This window comes from Carlito syrichta, unplaced genomic scaffold (genome assembly GCF_000164805.1).
Source record: "Carlito syrichta isolate Samal-C Ts95f unplaced genomic scaffold, Tarsius_syrichta-2.0.1 Scaffold301786, whole genome shotgun sequence".
Lineage (NCBI taxonomy): Eukaryota > Metazoa > Chordata > Mammalia > Primates > Tarsiidae > Carlito > Carlito syrichta.
Window position 1 is genome coordinate 133,200 of NW_007245882.1, and position 23,770 is coordinate 156,969.

General features: G+C 38.2%; 1 protein-coding gene across 1 annotated transcript in view; it reads left to right on the plus strand.

Annotated features, from left to right (window-relative positions):
* Positions 1-23,770, plus strand: part of LGR5 (leucine rich repeat containing G protein-coupled receptor 5) — a 151,832-nt gene that overhangs the window by 2,126 nt on the left and 125,936 nt on the right. The window lies entirely within an intron of this gene.

The window sequence follows — 23,770 nt, forward strand, 5'->3', positions numbered from 1 at the left end:
CCCTCCTTCTTTCTTTCTTTCTTTTTTTTTTTTTTAACGAAGTGATTAAAATGTGGCAACCACAAACCCCGATTAGAGCTGCCAGAACGTTATCTGCACCTTTGGCTGCCCGAGCCGCCCTTTGAAGTGCCCGCGCCGCGGTGTAATCTTTAACCATCTCCTCCCCCGGGGGAGGAAAAGGGAAGTGGGCTGAAGGCTGCCCGGCGGGTAAACAACGGGGAGACCGAAAGCCCTCTGTCATCCCTCGGGGTCCTCCTCCCCCATCCCTCCCCACCACAACCTCCAAGCCCTGACCGCGGAGAGAAGGCCGCGTCTCATTTCGTAATTTATCTCTGGAAAGCCCAAGCCCAAGAGTAACAGGTGGTTGGGGATGAAATGGCCCAGGAGGAACCCTGTTCTTCGCAGACCGAGGTGACCACTCCCTCCACCCGTGTCAAGAATCTGGTTCTCTAACCCTTCAGGCCGAGAGGCCGGGATCGAGGCCACCTGGGAAGTAGGCGTCCTGAAACGTCACAAGGGGAAGCATTCAGGTTTTAATTCACCACATTGCATGGAGCCCACCCCAAGCCCATGCAGTCCCAGTTTTCAGCTTCTCTGATGTACCTTGGCAGGAGCTGGGTGGGATATTTGTGAATTCGTTCTTTCCTGTTGAGTTGTTTTATGGAGGGAGGAAACATGAAGAGGCTTGCACAGCGTTTTTCTGTAGATAGTGATTCCTCTTCTGAATATAGAGTGAGCAAGAAAAACAAAATGTTTACTTGCCTTAATATTGCACTTGAAAGGGACCATCCTGCTAGATTTTAGTATTGGTAGATGGCAATCACCTTCTTATCTACCATAACACTGTTTTGGTAGGAATTTTTTTTTTTTAATCTGAAAGAATGACAAAATTATTTTTCCCACCAGGTGTCTCTTCAACAGCACTCATTGCATGTGGTAGTGATATTTTTCCAGAGATGGAAATCTTCTCTTCCAAATGACCATGCTCTCAGAATTCACATTTCCTCCTCCTGAACAGCTGTCTCTACTACAAAGCAGAATACTCATCCCTAGCCTCTCAAGTTCAACGGCTAAAGTCAGTGTTTCAAGGATCATGATCATGTGTTCTCTAGTACAGTGAATTTCTTTCTTTCTTTTTTTTCAATTTGGGCTCTCGCTCCGCACTCACAACTCACTGCAGTCTGGAACCCCCTGGGATCAGGCGATCCTCTCACCTCAGCCTCCCAAATAGCTGGGTGCATGCCACCACACCCATCTTGTATAATGAATTTCTAAAACCAGTTTGGCAATTTCACTTAAGAGCCTATGCCTGTTCTTCCTTATCACGCTGAAGAAATTCGACTTACACCAGGGAAGTGTGCAATTCCCCCAAACACGTCATTATAAAAAATGCTTTAAGAAGGCAGAAAATAAGTTTATGAATAGTGTTAGAGTGCTTTTTTTCTCCCACATGAAAGAACAAACATTTCTTAGGCTTCTGTTACGAAAAGTTGGCATAAAATTCTGTTTTAAGCCGTTTCCCACATACCTCAAATGCATTTAACTGCATCCTCCATGTGCTCAGGAGAACTTACTGCCACCTACTGATGTGTTCCCCTAGATAGGGAACACATCTATCTATCTATCTATCCTTCTGTCTATCTATTATCTATGTTACAGATAACTTCTTGAAGTTAAGATATCATTAGGAAGCTAATTGTCTTATTATCCTCATGTAATTTGGTGACAGTCTATACCTCAGCCTAGGGGGAAATTTTCTCAGTGCCCTATAAAATATTAAACTCAGAGTGTCTGTGAAAAGTGATACAGTAAATATCAAGTATGTACTTCTAATGTAACCATTAGAACATCAACACATTTCGGGAAATATGAGTACTGAACATATGTCAGACATTAAGTAAATAACTGACCTGATGCTCTTCATAAAGTATGATTTCATGATTTAGCATCCTTATAGAGTACAAAATGCCAGGGGTCATCAGATGCTTTCCTATCAGGGGTTAAAGGTTTGGGGTTTTTGTGGGTTTTTTTTCCCAATCACAGGAATTTTATGCAGACGTTAAGGGTAGATGATGCCCTCTTTTGGTTACACCTAGTAAACTGACCATTTCTGTCTTCGCTTCTGCAGTCATAGCATAAGAGAGGGATTTTGACTTACTCATATTCAAGTGTGTATTTTACTGATTTTCTTATTTTAAAAAATAACTCTCCTTTGCTCTTATAAGGGAACACTAAGATATGCCTGCACTATACTGGGGCCCAGTGGTAATTAAGCTTTGAGGAGAAAGATCAGTGTGCAAAGACTGGTGTGTGTGAAAGGCCAGAACCACTATCTTTTATTATTTGACGGAAGTTATCACTATTTATTTAGTCAAAATGTTATCTCCTAATCCCTCCTCAAAAGAAGATCATGGATTTCATTTTCTTCAAACAGATTGACAATGGCAAGTTCCAGCTGTACACATTTGGCAAATGGCTGTGCACATTTGCCACAGTCTGATAGATAGTTGATCAGACTTGTAGGTAAAGAAAGTTTCCTTCATATCTTCACAGAAGGCAAGAGCTGTTTAGGGCTATTTTATAATCTTTCTTCCCAGAAAAGCTAAATCTTAAGCCAATCCAAACATTAATATTAACTGTCTTTTCTTACTGAACTGCATCCCCCAGTAGATCTGTAATTGAACCACTGAGCATAGTGAAAGCACTGGAAAAATCTCAATCTTAATCAATCTCTCTCTCTCTCTTTCTCTCTCTCTGCCTGTCTTTCTCCCCCCACCCCCACCACCATCCCCAATGGTTATGTGCTCTGATATTACTAACAGGAGCTAATAAAGTTCACTCAGCAGAAAATAAGGAACATACCCAGTATGAGATATAAAAGTAGGTAATGATTGTTTACAACATTCAATACATCTCAATCTACCAGTTGTAATCTGTCAGAAATATGTCCTAGCAACTAATCCTAGTATAGGTAAGTTATTTTATTTCATCAAATGTGGACATTTTTGCTAATAGAGTCTTAAAAGTAAACTCCCTATGCTGCTTTGATGTGTCTTTCATCTAGTTAGTGTGGCACTGAGGTAGAAAACTAAATGCTAATGAACATCCCAGTACAGTTAGTATACTTTTCTGTCTAGGACAGCTATTTTATTTTTGAAAGAAAATTGAGGGTGTTTTTTGGTTTTTTTGTTTGTGTTTGATGTTGCTTAAAGGCATCGACATTTTATCCACAAGCAAATTTATGTTGTATAAACCAAAGGAGCCAAGAGAAAGAATTTTTAAAATTTTTATGTAGTTTGGTTACTTTTTCATATGTAACTTTGCAACAAAATTTAATTTTATACTTACTTAGTAAAACTAATGTTAATGAGAACTGCACAAAAGCCTCAATTAGTTAAATTATATATTAACTAATTATTAATTATTAATATATCATACATGTGTTTTAAACATTTAAGATACAGTTTCAAAATTAAAGATCTTTTTAGAATCTTGTTTAAAAACGGCTTAATATATTTCTACTTCTCTTCAAGCAAAGTATCATAAGTAAAAGAAAATGTTTGTACTTTAGATATGATTACAAAAATAGTAGCTGTTATGTCTTAACATTTAGATCAATTGTAAAAGTTATACAATTTGCTCTACAACCTACTTTTAAAATTTGTTTAAAATATAATAATGTCAATAACTTAACTTTTCTGTATTTTAATGAAGTGCTTTCTTTTCCTCCAGGAGACCCAGGGTTTTTGTCATAATTTTTTTGTTATGGAACAATATTTGAAACTAATTGAAAATTAGTCTGAGTAATTTTTTTAAAGTAGCAAGTTCTGATTCAAACAGTTTTGTGGCATAAATTTAAAATGTTTTACTGACTATATTTAACATGTTCATGGCAGAATTTATGTGATAAGAATTAATTTTTATATGTAATAAGCATAATCTTTAACTTTTTCCCTTCTCTTTATGCATTTTCTTCAAAGTAAAGAAATTCTGATGAAGCAACAAAAGGTAGCAATAATAGATGTTAGAAGATTGAGATCAAGTAATAACATATGTAGTTAAATAGCATCATGTTTTAATAATAGACTAGTCACATTTGAATGTGTTAAAAGAAATTTAAAAACACAAAACTAGCCTATGATTTCTTATAGTTATAGTTAAGTATTTTATCTAAACTATTTGATTGTTTTTAATTTCCAAACATATAGTTGTCAAAGGTATAGAAATATCAGACTAAATAATTAACTCAATAAAGCTGTCATAAAATTAAAAACATTACAGGGTATCTATAATTTTATAACTGATACCTAATTTTGACTGACTTTAGTAAATTATTTTTTACATTTCTTTTATCAAATTCATAATGCATTTAAATCATTTTAGCTAAAATTTAAGTATATTTCCAAATAATCTAAATCATATGCCATAAGATAGAAATGAAAACAGTAGTGAGTTCTGCGCTGAGCAATTTTACGAAGTAATTTGGGGGGGGTTGGTTCAATTATTTATAAACATTTAGAATAAAGTTAAATGGCACATTTCCTTGTAAACACTTCGCAAGTAGATATTTCTGGTAAATTGAAGTCTTTGTAGGAAGACAAATCCCTTCCTGTAAGATTCAACCTCTTCACTGGTGTTGCAATATTTTCCTTTATAGAGTCTCGTTTTTTAGTAGAGAGATGAATCAGACTGGCATTAAAGCCATGACTGATGTATTACATACCAGACAAAACAAACAGATTATCTAGTCCTAATTTTGATGTATCTTGGTAGGATTTAACTTGTTAAAGCTGCTCATGAGTACCTGCCCATTACAACTTTTATTCCCAGATCTGTCACCTTTAATCCACACTTTTATTTAGCCATTATAGATACCAACTGTATGACTAATTTCCCTATGGACCTCATCTATGGGACAGAGAGACTTTTCAAGGGCTATAATGTGGAATTTTTCATTGAAATTCTCATAATTCAAAATTAATTTTGTTCTCCATTTGTTACATGGTAGAAAGTAGGTTTGTTCTCAAAATCTGTTCTCTCCCTTCTTCCAGTTAATTTTTCTGTTACATTGATTAAGTCCAATGGTAATGCCCTGCTTGAAACTGGAAGGCAGAACAACATTAGTCATTTGATTTCAAGAAATGGAATTATATCTCTCATAGTAATGCTAAAAGACTTTTAAAAGGGCGTTTGCATTAGTGGGAAACTGTTTCAAAGATGTTTCAAAGGCAACAGTGCTTTCTCATGCCCTGTATATTACTTTTTTTCTCAGTGTATAAGTCTGGAATTGGAGAGACTGAGATTTACTTTGAGAGTATGCAAAGTAATTAACCCAGAACTGTGAAAACAACTTCCTTAAAGTCAGATGGAATAATACTCCAGCATGTAATGATGGGCTCTTTGCTTCAGCGTTTATTCTGTTCACTTGGCTGTGACCTCCACCAGGATAGATTTTTCACTTTATATCCCAAGTGTCCATACTGGTGCCTGACTCTTAAAGAATGTTGGGTAAATACGTGTAATATTGGATTGAGCAAAATTGGCTGAACCAGCTGTTGAAATCCCAGTGACTAAAAGAGGTAAGAGAAAGATAGATGAGAACTGCTAGTCTACAAGTACAGACAACACACGGCTGCTGGTATCCCACAATTATGGTCCAGCCCCATTTAAAAAACAATTGAATTCTATTCAGTTTAAATGATGCAATGAGTTGTTTATTTTAACACACATCAGAATTTACATGTCTAACGACTTTATAATTTTCATAACAATCATTATAACAGCTGATAGTTATATTGTGTTTCCTGTGTGTCCAGCACTAAATACTGTCATATACCTCACAACAGCCTTATGACGTAGGTACTATTATCATTTCTAACTTGAGGCCTGTAAGATTATTCCAAGAATATTTCCGTTGCTCAAAATATTTTTGGATCTTTTTGAAGTTATCTTTAGGGTCAATTTACAGCAACACAAGAAAGCCAACTTTCCCATTTATAGTTATGTCTTATAATAATTGTAATTGGTGCTGAAATATTTCAGCCCATTTTTCTTTTCAGAAACACAATTTATGAAGCTCTAATACCAGAAATATTTTTTTAGGGAATTCCAGAGCAAACTGCAGTTTTTAATTTTCAATAAATAAACATGATGTTTCATAGTTTAGGGCCAATATTTTTAGTTTAGTAGGAATCTTTTCATGTATCCACTTTCTTATCACAGAAACAATGTTTTTTGTCTCAAAGTTGGGGATAAATTGTGCTGACTGCAAGAGTCTTGCAAAGAATGATCAATAGATTAATAACCTCCTGGGCAAGAATAAAATTTTTTTATTTGACTATATCTATGTGTCAAGTAAAATAGCTACATTCTTTATAACTATTTCTCAGTTCAGAGACATGGGCTCTCTTAACACGCAATTTTTATTTGAGTTTGTATTCACCTTTAAAACAGATGAGATGAGATGAATTGATGCCACAAAGGTGTCATAATGTAATGCCATGATTCAAAATAGAGAATTATTTCAAAGTTTTATCAAATTCCCCAACATATATTTTAAAACTATGCAAGATTTAACAACTAGACAATTAGTGATACTGGCTACTGTATCAATTAGAAATCTGGACAAGTCAAAGAAAATCCCCTACTTCAAACAAAGAACATTTTCTGAACTACACATTTAATTTCTGCAGTCCTTTGATTCATTTGCTGCTATTAACCTCATATACATTAATCACTTATTATATTTTTTAAAAATCAACATGAAAACCTCTAGATGACCAATTAATTATAAATTATATTTCATGTAAAGAAACCCTCATCAAGTAGGTACTAACATTTGAAAAATGTAGGATACATTGGGGTACAATAATCTCTTAAAATCATATTCTGACACTCTAGTTTTTTATTAACATTCATAATTTAATTTATTCAGCAAGCCCTAATTTTTGAGTGTCCCATTTTTTATAGACACACATTTTTCTGATATTCATTTTATCATTCTTGCCTTCAGAAGTAGTTTTTACTCCTTTTTCAGACAAGAACTGTGATGGTCAAGGGGGAAGAAAGCGATCTCATACACACTCTAACATGTACACCAACACACTGATGAGACACAATTCCTTTTGTGTCACTGGCTTGGCAGAAATGATACATATGTTGACAGGGCATGGGAGTGGAGGGCCAACCCTTTCAAGAGGAGAGACTGAGGAGCTGGCTATGTGAAGGCACCTTCAGTTTAGTTCAGAAGCTGAAATGCAGAAGACAATTGTCCTGGCAAAGGGAGCCCAGCTCCAGCTGAGAACGCGTGCACAGAGCTGACCTTCCTCCTCAGCCTGCCAGGCGAGATTAAGCTTTCCTCAAGTGGACCCTTGTTAGCCTGGCCTTTTCCCCAGTGTTACTCATCTTTCACAACCAGAAGCCAAGTGTTTCAAACTGTTCCTCAATTTTGCAGCCAGACTCTTTATTTCCTCTTTCTTCCTTCTGGTCTCCCTCACAACACACAACTGTGGTAGCTAACCTTATAAACATGCCTTCTTTACAAAGCCTACACTAAGAAAAGAACCTAAAAATTTATATGTTTCACTAAGACAAACGTTTGTCTTCCTTTTTTCTTGAATCTTTGATTAAGTAGAGCAGGGACCACTACAAAAGATGTCTATTTGTAAAAATAACTTTCTTTTGATCAAAAAAAAAAAAAAGCCACAAAAGTGTACTTCTCGGGAAAATAGAAAACCACACATGATCTCAAGTGGAAAAAATATAAAGAATTTGCTGAATTTTTAACCTTAGTGCATAACAAAGATATTATTTTAAAGTTGGTTGGTTAATGTGGGCTGTGTTAGAACTTTCATTGTGTTGTGTTTGGGTTTATGTAGTGTTATTTTAATGAGTTTATTGGTTCAATGCACAAAACACCACATGGTACTTGAAGCTTTAGGTTATAAATTTTCTTGTGAGGCACTTACCTGAAGGAACTGTGTTACATAATCAATTGGTCTTTAAATGTATCGGCACAAAATATTTACCTTTCTGTTTTTACATACATATGCAGTAAATATTATTTGACTGTGAAAATCAAATAAAAATTTCTGGGGAAGAATGTATATTCCTCAATCAACTCTTTTGTATAAATATTGAGACTTTCATAATAAACATGTATTTTATAGTTTATTGAGTGAAGTTACAGAATGAATTCGGAATCTTCTGGTAAAAACTGAGATAGGAAATCTTTCTCTTTTTTTTTTCTTTTTGTCTTCATACTTCCTGTCCTGAAGGCACCCTTAGCAGATATGCCTATATTTGACAATAGGCCTGCTCTAGAATTGTTATAGTGTTGACTGTACAATGGAGTAAATCAATGGAGGAGATCATTCTAGAAAAAGAATGGCAAGAGAGGTGGAAGGGCTGAGGCAATCTGATGCCCAAAGAACAGGTGGAACTGAGAGACTGTGAGCTACTGAACTCCACTAGACACCTGTTACCAGGTGGTACACTTCTCCTGTGTCTCTCTTTACCCTTCTCCATCCCTTGCTTCCAGATAGTATCAGAAGAAAACTGGAAGGATGCATTGTCCTTATCTCAGACACTTCCCCCTCAGGGCTTCAAACTACAAGGTGAAGGGAAGTTTAGAAAGAAGAGTCTTTGGGATTAAAGTATCAACTCTAAGTGCACCAAAATTGAGATCTTTGATTTTTAACTTAGAAAAGCTACATCATCATCCCTCTGGTGGAAGATGTTAACTTATCCGTAACCCCTGTTCTCCAGCAGCTGTTGTTCTCTGAGACTCAGTGCAACAGAGCACAAGAGGAAGTTCAAGATCTTTTTTCATTGAGCTTTCAAGCTCGGGTAGCAAAAGGAAATCCTAGTTAAACCATATTCTCTAGAGTGTGAGTATCTCATTTGAAGATCTCAAAAGTTTTAGCAACGTGATTCACTGACAGCAAGTATCCACCTTCCACCTTACAGCTGCCTGCCTTCCAGCAAAATGTCCACTTCCCCAGAGTCTTGTAGTTGTGAGAAGTGTTAGGTGCATATGGTCTGGTCCCGAATGACTTTTGCTTAGTAATTTGAAGCACCCTTTGCCTTAGCTGTAAGAACTTCTTAGAACAGAATTAATTTTATATTAGGAAAGAAAGGCTAATAATATTGGGAGATTTATGTTAATTAAAACAAATTCAGAGCTTGAGCTAATAGTTAACTACATTTAGACTAAATTCTACCTTAAGAAGCTAAAAGGATAATCTTTTATCCACAAATTACCAGAATGACTAAGCTGTATACCTAAGGTCGCATTACACAGTGCAAGACTGAAATTTAATCGTGATTGCTAGAGCATTACCCTAATTGCCCAAATAAATGGAATCAAAAGCACTTAGATGGGTTACAGAGGATTTCAATGAGTCAAAAGCTACCCATGGAACTTATAGTGGAAAGAATCATGGAGGTCACCAAATCCAACACTTCACAGATGATGAAAGTCATATTCACAAGAGGTAAATGGCATTCCCAAAATTGTGTAGCTGGCAAAGATGGAATTGATTTCCAGGTCTCCTGAAGTTCCCAGTCCAGTACTCCTTCCTGTCACCTTTTTGCTCCAAAGTCAGATACTAAGATGAATTTTTAAAATTCCCAGTTACTTTTCTAGATGTTGCCAAATATCCTGTTGCTTATGTGTTATATGTTCATATTTAGGTAGGTGCCTAAATTGTGGTAATATCGTCTTATTTTGGTCCATTATAAATACAGATATAGTGTCTCTGAACCACTTAAAAATCTGGAGAGCAAAAAGGAGCACTCCGATTTAGTTTGGGGAATACATAATTAAGGTCCCAAATTTCTGTTGATAGTAGTTAAGCATGTGTTTATCATAATTGAAATTTATTTCATTTGGGACCTTAATTTGATCAAATTTATGTTGCCTCAATGTCTCTTGTAACTATTCCCTTTCTCCTGTAGCACTGAAATTCTGTTAGCTCGGGTTCTCCTCACTTTTTTGTCTGTTTACACATCTAATTAGGTTATAGTTCACTATATTTGGAGAAATATTAGACCAAACTTAAAATATGTAAGGAAGATGCTCTAGGCTAAACTTAATTTAACACCCTATGCTCTCTTCTCTCTGATCACATCAAATTGCATCCTACAGTTTCTCTATTTTACACTCCCACTGTTCATATGTGCTGGTCTCTGCTGGGATTGGCTTTCTTTTTTTGCTAACTTCTGTAAGTCTTTTAATACTCAGTTCAAATGCCACCTCCTCTGAGAAGCCTTCTGTAACACCACGTTTTAGAAACCTGTCTTTAAATACTTGCACATCAATGCTAAGCCCTCCTCTGTTATAGCACTCACCACACTCAGTCAGCATTCTTGATCTACTTGTCCGCTTCCACTGTATACTTTCTGGGAATTGGATCAGAACACATAATTCCTGTGTATTATGTTTTTCATTTTCTCAGTTTCATGATGCTTTGAAATCTTACTGATTCCAGAAACATCACCCATCCCAGGGCTAGGGAATTCCTGGAGATAGAACATGACTCTCCTGTGAGTATGCCTTTCCTATGCAATCCATTCAATCCAAAGCCCCACCTCCTCACCCCTCAACCAAACATCACCTTTCTCAGGTTCTTGCAGAATTCTCACATTCTAGGTCAATATTCCCCTGTCCTACTCACCCCAAGGTCAGAGACCAGACAAATTGGAATAGCACCTACACCCTAGAGCCCACTGAAATTACTCAAAGCAGCCAATTCTAAGACCGATTACCTTGCCTCATCCATTTTTTCCACGGAAACCACAATAAAGACTCTCGACCATGCTTTTCTCCCACTCCTTCTGCCTACTGACTAACCCCAGTGCTTCCTGTGTGGCCCTGCATGGCATTGTGGGCCCCTCTTTTTGGGAACTGTGAGTAACAAACTTCCTTTTCAATGGCAGTCATCTCCTGATCTGTTGACCTCACCACATCTGAATAGTTTTAACACCTTTATTTTAAAACACCTCATGCCCATGCACATCTACATCAAGGCAACTTTAAAAGGCCATGTAGCCAGGGCACACTTGAGGGAGAGTCAGCACTGTTTTCTCATTCGAGGGTACTCTTCTGTTCCCCTAAACGCTACGTAAAACTCAAACTTTGTCCACACACCTAAGATACAAGGTGCCCTTTTCTGGCCACAAAATGTGCAACAGAGTGAGACGAGCTGATATAATTTCTGATATAATCTAATAATGTGATGGCAGAGAAGTTATTTCCTCTAAACTCAGCAGACTGCATTGTTTATAAACTCCCACGACAGAAAAAAAGTTAATGCAGCTAATGCTTTTACCTACAGTTTTTCATTTGATCCTCATAACAAATAGTAAAATAGTTATTAGTGTGGCTATGAGAGCATCTTTTAATGTTAGAAAAGAGAACATTTCTTGATGACTATCACTGCCTTATCTTGAGTGGCCTTGCTGTGTTACTCTGTCCCTCAGTTTTCTCATCTGTAAAATGGCAATAATAATGACATCTATTTTACTGGGTTGCTGTGTAGATTAGTGAAATGATGCACACAAAGCACTTTGCATAGCACTTCATGTACAGAGCATGTGGTAAATGTTAGGTGCTAGTATTTTTGTTGTTGATGATGTTACAATTGCTATCACACTAAACCTATGCTTTCCAAATACACCATGTTGCCTCTTACCATTATTCCCTAAATTAGCTAAACTAATTGCCCTGAAATTTAACAAGTATAGACGTACTTTTATCCAACAAGATTTTTTTTTTTTTGAGTTGAAATCTCACTCCATTGTCCAGGCTGGAGTGCAGTGGCACACTCATGGCCACCCCAGCGTCGACCTGCTGGGCTCTGGCGATCCTTCCACCTCAGCTTTCCAAGTAGCCGAAACTACAGGTGTGCACTACCACATCCAGCTAATTTTTTATTTATTTTAGAGATGAGGTCTCACCAAGTTGCCTGGGCTGGTCTCAAACCCGCGGGCTCAGGCAATCCACTCGCCTTAGCCTCCCAAAGTGCTGGGATTACAGGCTGAGCCACCGAGCCCGGCCAAAAAGATTTTTTTAATGTTAAAAACAAGAAGAGAGCAGCACCTACTAGATAAAGAATGGGAGAAACAAGGAGAGGCAGCTTCAAATGATTTGGACATCACTCAATATCTGTTATTTTAAAAACAAAAAACGATTCTAACTTTCATCTCTGAATCTTAGTATCATATAAATAACAAATTCTGTGTGTTTTAAATGAAGTTTCATATTTGCACATGGGTGTGTTGCATTGTATAGACATTGCACAATCTCTACGACAGCGGATGGCTGAGTGAACACCTGGTCACAGGCTGATGGCACAATGTTAGGACTCTACCACTCAGACACAATTAAACGAATGCCCATAATTTGTAGTCCAGGACTGGAATTGTTTTTCTCCTTTCATTTTTTTCATCTCATCCACCTTCGTGATTTTTCCTGACTACTGAATAAAAGTTCAGCTTGGTAGCTTCTTCTGCTCCTAGAAGCTCCTACACCAACAGTTGATTTGCTACAGCAGTGGCAAGAGATTACTCATTTTAGGGGGACTGATAGAAGGCAGAGAATTCAACCTTCCCTCAGAGCCAAAGGTGCATTCAGATAAAACAGAATTTCAACACAACAATAATATGCTTCTTTATTTTTAATTAACAACCAAAAAAATAATTTGACTTTAAGAAAAAAACTGATTTAAGGAATAAGCTTATGTTGGTCTGAAAATACATCCAACAGAATCAAATTTTCACAATGAACTTTAGTAGCCTCTTTTGATAAAGAAGCAGTTGGCTCAACATAATTGCAGGAAGGATCTTTCAGTCAGTGATGACAATGAGGCTAAAAGTATTCCTCAAGGAACAGGTATCAATGATGTGAATGTGTGGAGGAGAGGGGATTCAAAGTTAAATAGGGGTTCACGGTACCAGTTGGGCTTGTATTTCAAGCAAGAAGCCTTTGGAATTAGGCCCAGTGATCCTCAGCAGAGAGGAGAGGGGTGAGCAGCTCTTGAATCAATCTTTTAATTCTTCTAGATAAGCCTGTGTTACTGTCTCTACAGATGTGCTGTACCCCTCTGCAAGAAAAGTGAACTGCTTTGCCCATAACCGATAAAAATCAAGAGAGCAAATCTGAAAAGAACGAGGGAAATCTTATATATCTTACTACATATGAAAAGATGATTCTGGAATCCCCAAGTGCCTACTGAATGAGTAAACCAGGAAGCAGATTTGTTTTACTACTCTAAAACCAGAAGGGAAGGAACTTTCAGGCAGACATTATTGCATTTTATCCAGCAGTGCAGACTGGAGAAATGTCAGCCCAGCTTTATTAGGCAGCATAAATAATCACCAAACCAAGGGGGGTACAGAAGGTGGCAAGAGTTGAACAATTTCAAGCGAAAAGTCGGAAGGGTTTCTCTCAGACAAAGGGAAGGTTTCCAGATGGAGAGGAGAGGACAAGAGGAGCATAGCAGCCCAGAGGAGACTGACAAATTAGAAAGGGATTCAAAGGTGAGGTGAAGTGCAAAACAGGAAGAAGAGTGAGGCAAGAGGACAAGCTGCCAAGGGTGGCGTAGAGCTTGGCTACTGTCTCCCACTGTGGAGCTGACTCACCCAATGGGTAGAGTTCAGTCTTTCAAGGGATCCACGATACATGTATACACACACACCATGAGCACATCTCTGCATGTAAATGAAGAAACAGAAAAGAAAAAACACTTATTGTGGAAATAACCTCAACATTGCAAACTACTTGCATTTACTCTATAGGGTGATAAATTCAATGGGCACACTCCTACCTAGGAAATAACACTATGCTGCAGGAAAAAATGCAGTGCACTAGATAAGAAGACTAGATCTGAAGTTCTCAAACTTGTCAGTACATTAGTTCCACCTGGGAGCTAGTTTAACCATCTCAAAGCCCAGATCACACACCAAACCAACTAAATCAGAATCTCTAGGGGAAGGAACTAGGCATCAGAATGTTTCTTAACTCCCCAAGGCAAATCCAATGTGCAACCAAGTTTGAGAACTACTGATCTAGATCTTGCTACCCCACTAATCAGCCCTAAGATCTCTGACAAGATGCATTTCCTCCTTGCCTCAATTTTTGAGTCTGTAAAATAAGAGAGGTAAACACATGCTCTGAGGTCTGTCTTGATCCCATCGTTCTCTGAGTCTATCAGCTTGACATTTGTGGGTTTTGTAATAAGACAGGTGTAGCGGGATTGTAGGAAATGGGAGGTTTCTACACACCCACACTCACTCCCATTTTGTGCAGCAAATCTGGAAGCATTGTTTACTCTCCTGCAGTGAGCATTACTTAAAATGACTTTATTTGTTTTACAGTTTAGAGGGCCTCTGTAGGTAGCCTCAGGAGCCCATTCATTTCATTAACATTAAATCAACAAGCAGACCTTCTTTCTGCCTCTCTCCAGCAGGATTAATGGATTTTGGCATGATTTGTGCATCTAGCAGCAAAACCTCGTGCTGAGAAAGCTAGCAGGCTTGACTAATTCCCAGCAGTGCTAACTTCATAAACTTACTTTAAGCTTTTAACTTTGACTGAAGATTAAAGGTAATGACTTCACGCTGTTACGTTTGAAGGCATGATACTCAAAATGCGTAAAAACTATACAAAAATGACAAACTGATAAATTAACAGTATATATGTATGAGTAGATATATGGTGTTTTATACTTATTAAAATACTCAGTTCTATGTATGTAAAAAAAAGATCCTCTGAAACACTGAGAATTTTATATAATAAATAAGCATTTATACTAGAGTACTGACAGATGTCTATGTAAATTGTAAGCATGAAAACTTATAGTTGAAATATCATACTAACAGAAGACTCAGTTTCATGTGAATCTGTAAAGGGAAGGAACGTTGACTATGAAAAATTTTCTAGGAAGTAAAATTATTCTACTCTGTGACAACAGTTATCACCTACAAAGAATACCACACATGCCTATGCTTATATTTTTTTGTCCAGACAGTTTTAAATTCAAAATTCAGATAAGTCTGCATTAAGAGGGGGGAGAAAAGGAAAAAATACAATATTTCCAGCCCATCTGACAAGACTACATACAAAGCTTTTGATCAAAGGGTCTTAAGTACACTTTACTGGTGTGACAAACAACATTTTTATCCCTTTATTAGATTTATTTTTCTTCTGAAAACTGCAGTGACCAGGGTATGGTTTGTGAAAGAAAGCTGGCAGGGTTGTGTTCTTTGATTCCTAATTAACACCTTCAGTCTCAAAAGAGAACCAACAGAAATACCATAAAATGTTGCAGCTGCATTGTGATTCCGCTTGGTTGGTTTGTTAAAAGTCGGCTGGGCATTGGCAGCTGCAATAAAGGGAAAGCTCAATGGATGTTTTGTATTGTGCCCACTGAAGTGAAAGAAGGCAACCATTTTATTTTTCAAATGGGCAGCTGCAGAGGGAGGTTTAAATGGAGCTAAATGCAAGATTTACTGTTAATTTATAGTAAATAAATAAGGAAAATAAAACGTAACTTTCCAGTTTTTATAGTCGCAGAACAGACATTCTAGTGAGAAATTATTAAGGACAATAATTTGGGAGCTTTTTAGCAACTGATGTGGGGAATTCAGCAACAAGGAATAGCATTCATTTAAAATCAAAATAAACCTTTTTGAAAGAGCTGAGCAAGCCAAACCTTTAGAAACTGACATTTTCACTCTGGAAGGTAAAGATATATCTTTCCTGTCTTTGGTAACATAATTCCCTCGTCCCACTTTATTGAAACCCTAAAATTTGTTCGGCTCGAAATTGAATAAGATTCCATACACCCCCACCTTACTTTTTTTTTAAGAGCATGGAGTTGAATTTTGCCTCTGGTAGGGGAATAAAGGAGGCATTTAACTCTGGTCAGATAAATCTCACTCACATTCAAAAATGCAATTAAGGAAATATGTAAATCTAGATGTTTCATCAAATGCTAGCTAAGGGGTTACTAGTTCTTTTCAAACACAATGACTGAACTAAAGAACTTTAGTGTCTGTGTAAGAACCATTGTCCAAGCAGCAGTCCCTGTTGGAAACAGAGTCTGGCCTGGCCGTGGGAAATACCTACATATTTGACACAGGCCCTATTTCTGAGAGAAAGGGGATGGAAGAGAAAGTATGGAGATTTTACTGTTGCATTCTAATCAACCATGATCTGCCTAATTTGCTTTGATCAGGAAGATAAACTAATTTTTCTATGGGCTGGCTAAAAGTAATTAGCAAGCCAAAGCTTTCATGTTATTTCAAAAGAGCTAAAGTAAAGGGGATCAGAAATCGTAATAGTGGGAGCTAAATACATCTTTTGGGCTCATCTGAGAGCATTGTTCATTCAAAACAGATACTGACACAGAAGAGGAACGGCTAAAGATAGTTTCGTGGGCTGCACAACCACTGTAAACCCAGGGATCTATACGACTGTGTAACTAAACAAAATTACCCAAGGCGACCTATAATTGGTGTCTGTCTCATGCAATCCTGTTTTTTTGTGGGAACACCTTTTCCTTCATGTGTATAGTTATGATTATTGCCTCGTTTGAAAATATTGTTGGTTTTTCCGGAAACCCAGCCTTTCACATGTTAGTTGTTGAGGTAGCTGCCTGAGTTTAATTGAACCCTAAGCTCCTCTAATGCACACAGACCCAGCTGGCTTGGGATCCTACAATCCTGGACATTCTAGGAAGGGATCTGAGATCAAACTGAACAGCTAATCAGGAACCTGACTCCACAGATGCTTCAATTTCGCGGCCTGGTTCACAGTTTTTGTGCCAGTTAAACTTCAGTGACGCCGCTTCCTCCTCCTTTTTTTTCTAAACCCCCAAGCACGTGTATTTATGAGATGAGAAAGAAAGATTTTGCAATATGGGATTTCATTTCTTCCAAAAAAGTCTACTATTTAGTGTTACTTTTTTTCTTGTGGGTATGACCTTTGCGTTACTTCCTTTTCCAAACTGTGTACTAGATATTGTATCTGTAACCTTACTGTAAACTTAATTGCTTTTTTGGCTGCTAATCTCCTTTGCTAGGGTTCTTAGATACTGAAGTGTGCATTTCAAGTCAGACTTAATGTGTCTTATAAAATGAACGGATCTTTTAAAAGGGTCTCTGTGAGGCTGGAGCTCACCAAGTTTCAAGTTATAGAGAAACTATTATTGTGGAATAACTCCAAAGAAATCTAGAAAATATGATTTTAAGATCACTATTCTACCTTGTCTTTAAATTTATTTGAAATAATTTGCTTTATTTTTTCTCATGTTTTTCTCTTATTTGGGAAAGTTGAAACATTTTTATCATTGTTTTTAAAAGTTATTGGTAATAGCAGTGCTTAAAAATGCAAATAAGTCTATTTTCACTGTCTTACTAGTTTTCATAAAATCTCGGAAATGTGGCAACAATTAAGAATAAGAAGTTGTTCCATAGGACAGTAGAAGATATATTTAATAGTGTAATTTCATGTTCCTGCAGATTTATTCACTCATTCACGCAGTTAGTATTTATCAATTGCCCATTTTGTGCTAGATGCTGAGGGTATAGCAAGATAGGCACAATCTCTGCCTTTGCAGGACAGCAGATATTAAGAAGATGCTTATTTAAATTTAAATGATTGATTATGAAAGGACTCTGATGGAGAATGGGAGTGCATTAAAAGAGAACCTACCTGGTCTTGGTTGTCAGGGAAAATTTCAAGCCTCTGAGGCTCAGGGTTTTCATCCTGCCCTGCCATTGATTAATTATATCAGCATTAACTCTTTCTGATTTGTTATGTCTTCTACTAAATGAGAATTCATCCAGTGTCTATGTTCATTCAAGAATTGCCCTGGGTTGACTTTACATAGAGTGAGGAGTGCTTAATTTGCAAATTAATGCTCCCCACTCCCTGCAGCCATATTCAACCCACAGGCATTGCAAGTCCCTGAACCAGTAGAAAGGTAGAGGAGGAATCAGATTGGAAGCTTCCTCCATAACCAGCTTATTTTCTCTGGAGTCATCCAGTTCTAATTATTTCTCCTCCTCTATGTAGCGACTTCCATTTAATCCTGCCTTAGACTACACTTCCATCTGTTATTGTAAAACAAGGTTAATTTTCTTCCTTCTCCACATCCTCCTCCATACTCCCAAAATAAGTGAATGAATGAATGGTTTCTGGATGGCACTCTTAACTTGGCTGTTGTCTTGAAACTCAATCCCAATCACGTCTGAGGGCTTCCAGCAAGCATTGCTTCTATTGAAGATAGAATCATAACAGATCTCCCCCAAGAATTGCTCCTTATCCATTCTCATTGCCAGAGCATCTCCATTTTGGGGTTATAACCTCACGCTTGCACCTTTTCTGGTCACAAGCACTGGAGCTGGAATCAACAGTTTAACTTTTTCTAGACTTCCAAGTTTCTGATGACCTGTAAGTCTGCCCCTCCCTCTTCACCCCATATCTTAAAAGGGACATGTCTTACATCTTTTCCAAAGTTATCCCCCATCTTAGGATTCATCATTTCACTCTGTTTTATCCCCTGGGACCCATGGTTTATTCGTTTAACAAACTTTTATTAAGAGTGTGCTATTGACTGAGCGCAGTGACTCACACCTGTAATCTCAGCACTTTGGGAGGCAGAGGTGAGAGGACTGCCTGAGCCCAGGGGTTTGAGACCAGCCTGGACAACGTGGTGAGACCTCATCTCTATAATAAATTTTTAAAAAATTAACTGGGCATGGTGACATACACCTGTAGTTCCAGCCACGTGGAAGGCTCAGACAGAAGGATTGCCTGAGCACAGCAGGTCGAGGCTACAGTGATTGTGCCACTCCAGCCTGGGTGACAGAGTGAGACTCAGACTCAAAGAACACAAAAAGGGTGTGCTATGGAGGACACAGATGGAGACAATATTAGCTAATTCTCTTCTAGAAGTTTGAACTCTAAAAGGTTGTATTAAATTTGGCACTTTGGCATGTTACCCGATAAAGGGATTTCCACTTAACTGCATATCACCATAGCATCCTCTATTTCCCCCTTCATCTATTTATCATCACATTTCCCACCATCTGTTACAATACCTAGCACATATAAGTGTTATATAAATATTTTCTGCTCTTTCGGGTCCTCACTCCCAAGATGACAAAGAAAAGAAGGAACAATGGTAGTGCTAAAAAGGGCCATGGCCATGTGTAGTCCATTCGCTGCACAAACTGCACCCAGTGAGTGCCCAAGGATAAGGCTATTGAGAAGTTCGTCATTCAAAACACAGTGGAGGCCACAGCTGTCAGGGACATTTCGGAAGTGTCTTTGACACCTATGTGATTCCCAAGCTGTTTGTGAAGCTGTATTACTTAGACCTGCAGGTGCTGCCCCATGACTTCCACCAAAACCCATGTAAGAAGCTGAGTCCTTAAGGACTGAAGAATAACTATCTTCTGGAAAAAAATAAAATGGAAATTATAATTAATATAGCATGTTGAGTATATCTGTAGCAGACAGAGTGGTTTGTGTATATGTTATACCAAGTGTTCAAATGTGAGGTGCCATATAGTGATTTCATGAGGAAGAAAGCTTATTCATGTAAATTAAGTCATAACTTTTATACTTTTATATATTTAGCCTCCACAATTTGCGTAGCTGTGGAAAAGAAGGGTTCAGACATCTATGAATATTGAGTTAATTCAAACTAGCCAAATTAAAATTGGCATCCTAAAAATAGGTGAAGATTCCCTAAGAAAAGAGCAAGGAAGAAACATTTGAGTGAGGAGTACATTGGGAAACGATTTAGACCACACTGTTCATACCCCTGGTGGGGGACTTTAATGGGAAATGCATGGCTTGGATAGCTTCAAAGTATTCCAGGATTTGTCTTCACATCCTCAACTTCCTTCTTGGACCTGGTCTGCTGGTAGGCCAGTTACCCAATGTGTACATTTCTGAGATGCATTTCTCTATGAAGTAGAAATGTCTAAGACATTTCTAGAGTCTTGTGGGGATCCCATAAGAGGAAGGAAAAAAGTTCCACAAAGCATAGAGAAAGGCTGTACCTTATTTTGTGTGTGACAATGATTAGAATCAAGAAATAAGGAAGTTAAGCCGGACTCAGTGGTTCATGTCTGTAAACCTAGGACTTTGGGAGGCAGAGGCGAGATAATTGCCTGAGCTTAGGAGTTTGAGACTAGCCTGAGCAACATGGCGAAACCTCATCTCTCCAATAAAAAAATAAAATAAAAAATTTAAAAAGCCAGGTATGGTGGCACATGCCTATGGTTTCAGAGTGAGACACTGACTCAAAAAAAGAAAAGAAAAGAAATAGAAATAGAAAGTTAAATGGGGATCTATGTTTATGTTTATCTGAAAAATCTGCTTGGGAATGGATCGTTAAGGACTAACTTTGCCAGTTAGGTTATATATTTTTCCTTAAGATAAACCTGTAGCTTGGGGATTTTGATAATATATTTTGTGTTGAAAATAAATAAATACATATTTTCTATTGGTGAAATGAAGGATTCCTCAACTCAAAAAACAAAATGCTGCTCTGCAGTTTCTTCAGACTGCTTCTATTCTTTCTCCCTCCTCTCACTGCCAACATTCTTGAAAGAGGAGATTATACTCACAGCCATCATTTTATTACCACCCACTCACTCTCATCCCTTTTGAAATCAGCCAGCCACCCCCACTATTCAACTGAAATCACTCTTAAACACCGCCAGTGACCATGCCCATTGCCAAGTCCAAATGGTCTTTTCTCCATCCTCAACTTTCCTGGACCAGTCTCCACCACTGCACTCCGCTGGCCATCCTCACCTTCCCACCCAAAGCAGGGTGAGCTCTCCAAGATTCCAGCCTCAAAAGGTTTTGAAATCTGCCAGTCGTGGGTTTGGCTACAGTCCAAAGCTCAGTCTTTTGATCTGTACAGTGGGTTAATATAGCCTGTCATCTGTGCCTCGCATGCCTGCTTGGCCTACTAATTGTTCTTGTCACCTGCCTCTCATCTCATCTTGTGTATCTGCCAAATCAGTCTTCCTAAACTGGATGTTTGATCTTGTTGCTTCCCTGACTGGAACGCTCCAGCAATATCCAGGGACTGGAAAACTCCAAATCCATTGCCCTGTATGGAAGATCTTTATAGTCAACTCAAATGATGCCCAGCTGTGCTCTAACTGCAGAGCTCATGCAGTACTGAGAGTCTGGGACAGTTCCTTCTGTCTGCTTGGCCTCTGACTGGCTGTCATTTAATCCCCATTTATCTCTAGTATCTTCACTAGCAGATTGAAATATTAGGTTAATCCAAAACTAATGTTCCCCTTCACTCTAAAAATGCTATGATTTTACCTTTCTGGCCTTATTTTTTTCACACTTTCTCTTCAAGTTTTCTGCATTCACCAGACAAGTTGGACTAGACCCCATTTCACTACCTGCTCCAGCTCTCCTCCCTCTGTCCCTGCCCTTACCAGTCTTCTAGCTGGCTTACTCCTTTCCCTTCCCTGGCTGTAGGAAGCCTTTCTCCTGCTCATCTCAAGTGCCTCACCCATGGCTGGGAGTAATTGTCCCACCCAGTGGATGCCAATCATCTTCTTTTCTGGTGCATTCCCATCGGATGAGCCTTTTTGGGCCACTGCAATTTTCTCCTCTCTCTTCTCTTTGCCCCACTGGTTTAACCTTTGCACTTTGATCAATTTTGTCTTCCTCTTGCCAGCTTTGACTGTGCCACACCTTACTTAAAGGTCCATTATGTCTTAACATCATCCAGTCCCTCAAATCCAACATTGTTATCCAAGACTTCAAAACACTTCACTGCCGGGCTTGGTGGCTCAGCCTGTAATCCCACGCCTTTGGGAGGCTGAGGTGAGTGGATTGCCTGAGCCCATGGATTCGAGACCCGCCTGGGCAGCAAGACCTCATCTTTACAATAAATCAAAAAATCAGCCGGGTGTGGTAGCGCATGCCTGTAATTCTGGCTACTGGGAAGGCTGAGGCGGAAGGATCGCCAGAGCCCAGCAGGTCGAGGCTGCGGTGGCCGGGAGCAGCCACTGCACTCCAGTCTGGGCGACAGAGTGAGACTCCAACTCAAAAAAAAAAACACTTCACCAAAATGACCCAGATAATGTTAGTTCTCTCATCTGTCAACCACGCTTCAGGGCAAACTTAAATCAATATATCTGAGGCTCTACATGGAGGGGCTGAAAGTGACTTGAATTTTTAATATTAATTGTGCCACTGAGTTAATGCCTTTATAACTTAATATAAAATCAGCAAAGAAGTAAAATTGTACTTAACAAGACTTCAACTGTGATTGTATTTTATAGTATTGTGGATGTAGCACATTTAACCACTTAACAATAGATTAAGTAAAATTCCATAAAATTGAGTGCATTTATACCCCAGTTCAATAGTTTATAACCAGGGCAAAAATGAGAATCATTCATGGGGACTTTTTTTTTTTAAGTTCACATTCCTGGGTTCCAGCTCCAGAGATTCTGTTTTGGTAGATCTGGAAATAACCTGGATGTCTGTTCTCAAACTTTGGCACAGGTGATTAAGATGGCAGCATTGCACAACTCTAGAAGTTGTACAGTGCACAGCTGCGCAGCTCTAGGAAGCAACACAAAGTAGATTTGGGTTGTATGTTCTCTCAGTCTCAGTCAAGAGGTTTATCCAGGCTTTAGCATCAGAAACATTTGAGTTAGGATCTTAGCTTTGTTGCTTACTAGATGTGTGACCTCAAACAAATTGCTTAGTCTGTCTAAACCTCAATGTCCACATCTGTAAAACAGGACAATAGTGCTCACTGTAGAGGATAGAATGAGATTGGTTCTTCAAAGTACTCAACATAGCACATAGCAAGCAGTCAATAAATGGTAATGGTTATGATGACAATGATGATTAGTTAAGTCCCTCCCTTTCCCTAATTGGCTAAGTAACTTCAATGACAATTTTCAATAATACTGAAGAAAATAGTAGTACAATGCAATTGATCACTTTACTTATATATGTGTGAAGATTAGTATTAAGTGCCTTTCTTGCATTTATTAGTATTTCTTTGCAGATTATTGGAATACATTCTAGCATATATGAATTGTAAGCTCTAGTACATCAAATGACAGTAGAAAAGGTCTTGACCCTGTCTGACGTTTAAACCAAAATTGTTTGGAGACCTTTGTCAGTACTGACAAAAACGAAGCACTGTCTCAGAGATTAGTTGATGGTTCTTTGATGTCCTATCACATCACAAATTTTTGGTCAAAGTAATATAGAAGCCTTTGCCATAATATGTGGACTTAAATGTTAGTTTTTTTTAAAAAGATTATCTTTCTAGAGTCTTCCTTTCCTCCAAGGAAGACTGTAGAAAGACAAGTACTATGTCTATCTTGATCACGGTTGAATCCCCCTGAGCCTAGCACTGTGCCTACTCATAGTAAGTGGCAAGTAAATATATGTTTTTGTTTTTAACATTTTAATTTTCTGTTATTTGTTGTTACTGTTTACAAACCTTTGTGTAGAGGACTGACTTTCAATAGATCACAGCAATGAGTCTGCTTTGCTAAGCAAGAAACCCTCACCCAGAAGCAGGTCATCTAGGAAGGTTTAGCACCAGGCTTCCCAGGAACATGCTTTGTGTGATGGTTAAGGGGCAGCTACCTTTCTAGTCATGCTATAAATATTTGTTAGCCAGGCTCGGTGGCTCAGCCTGTAATCCCGTGCCTTTGGGAGGTTGAGGTGAGTGGATTGCCTGAGCCC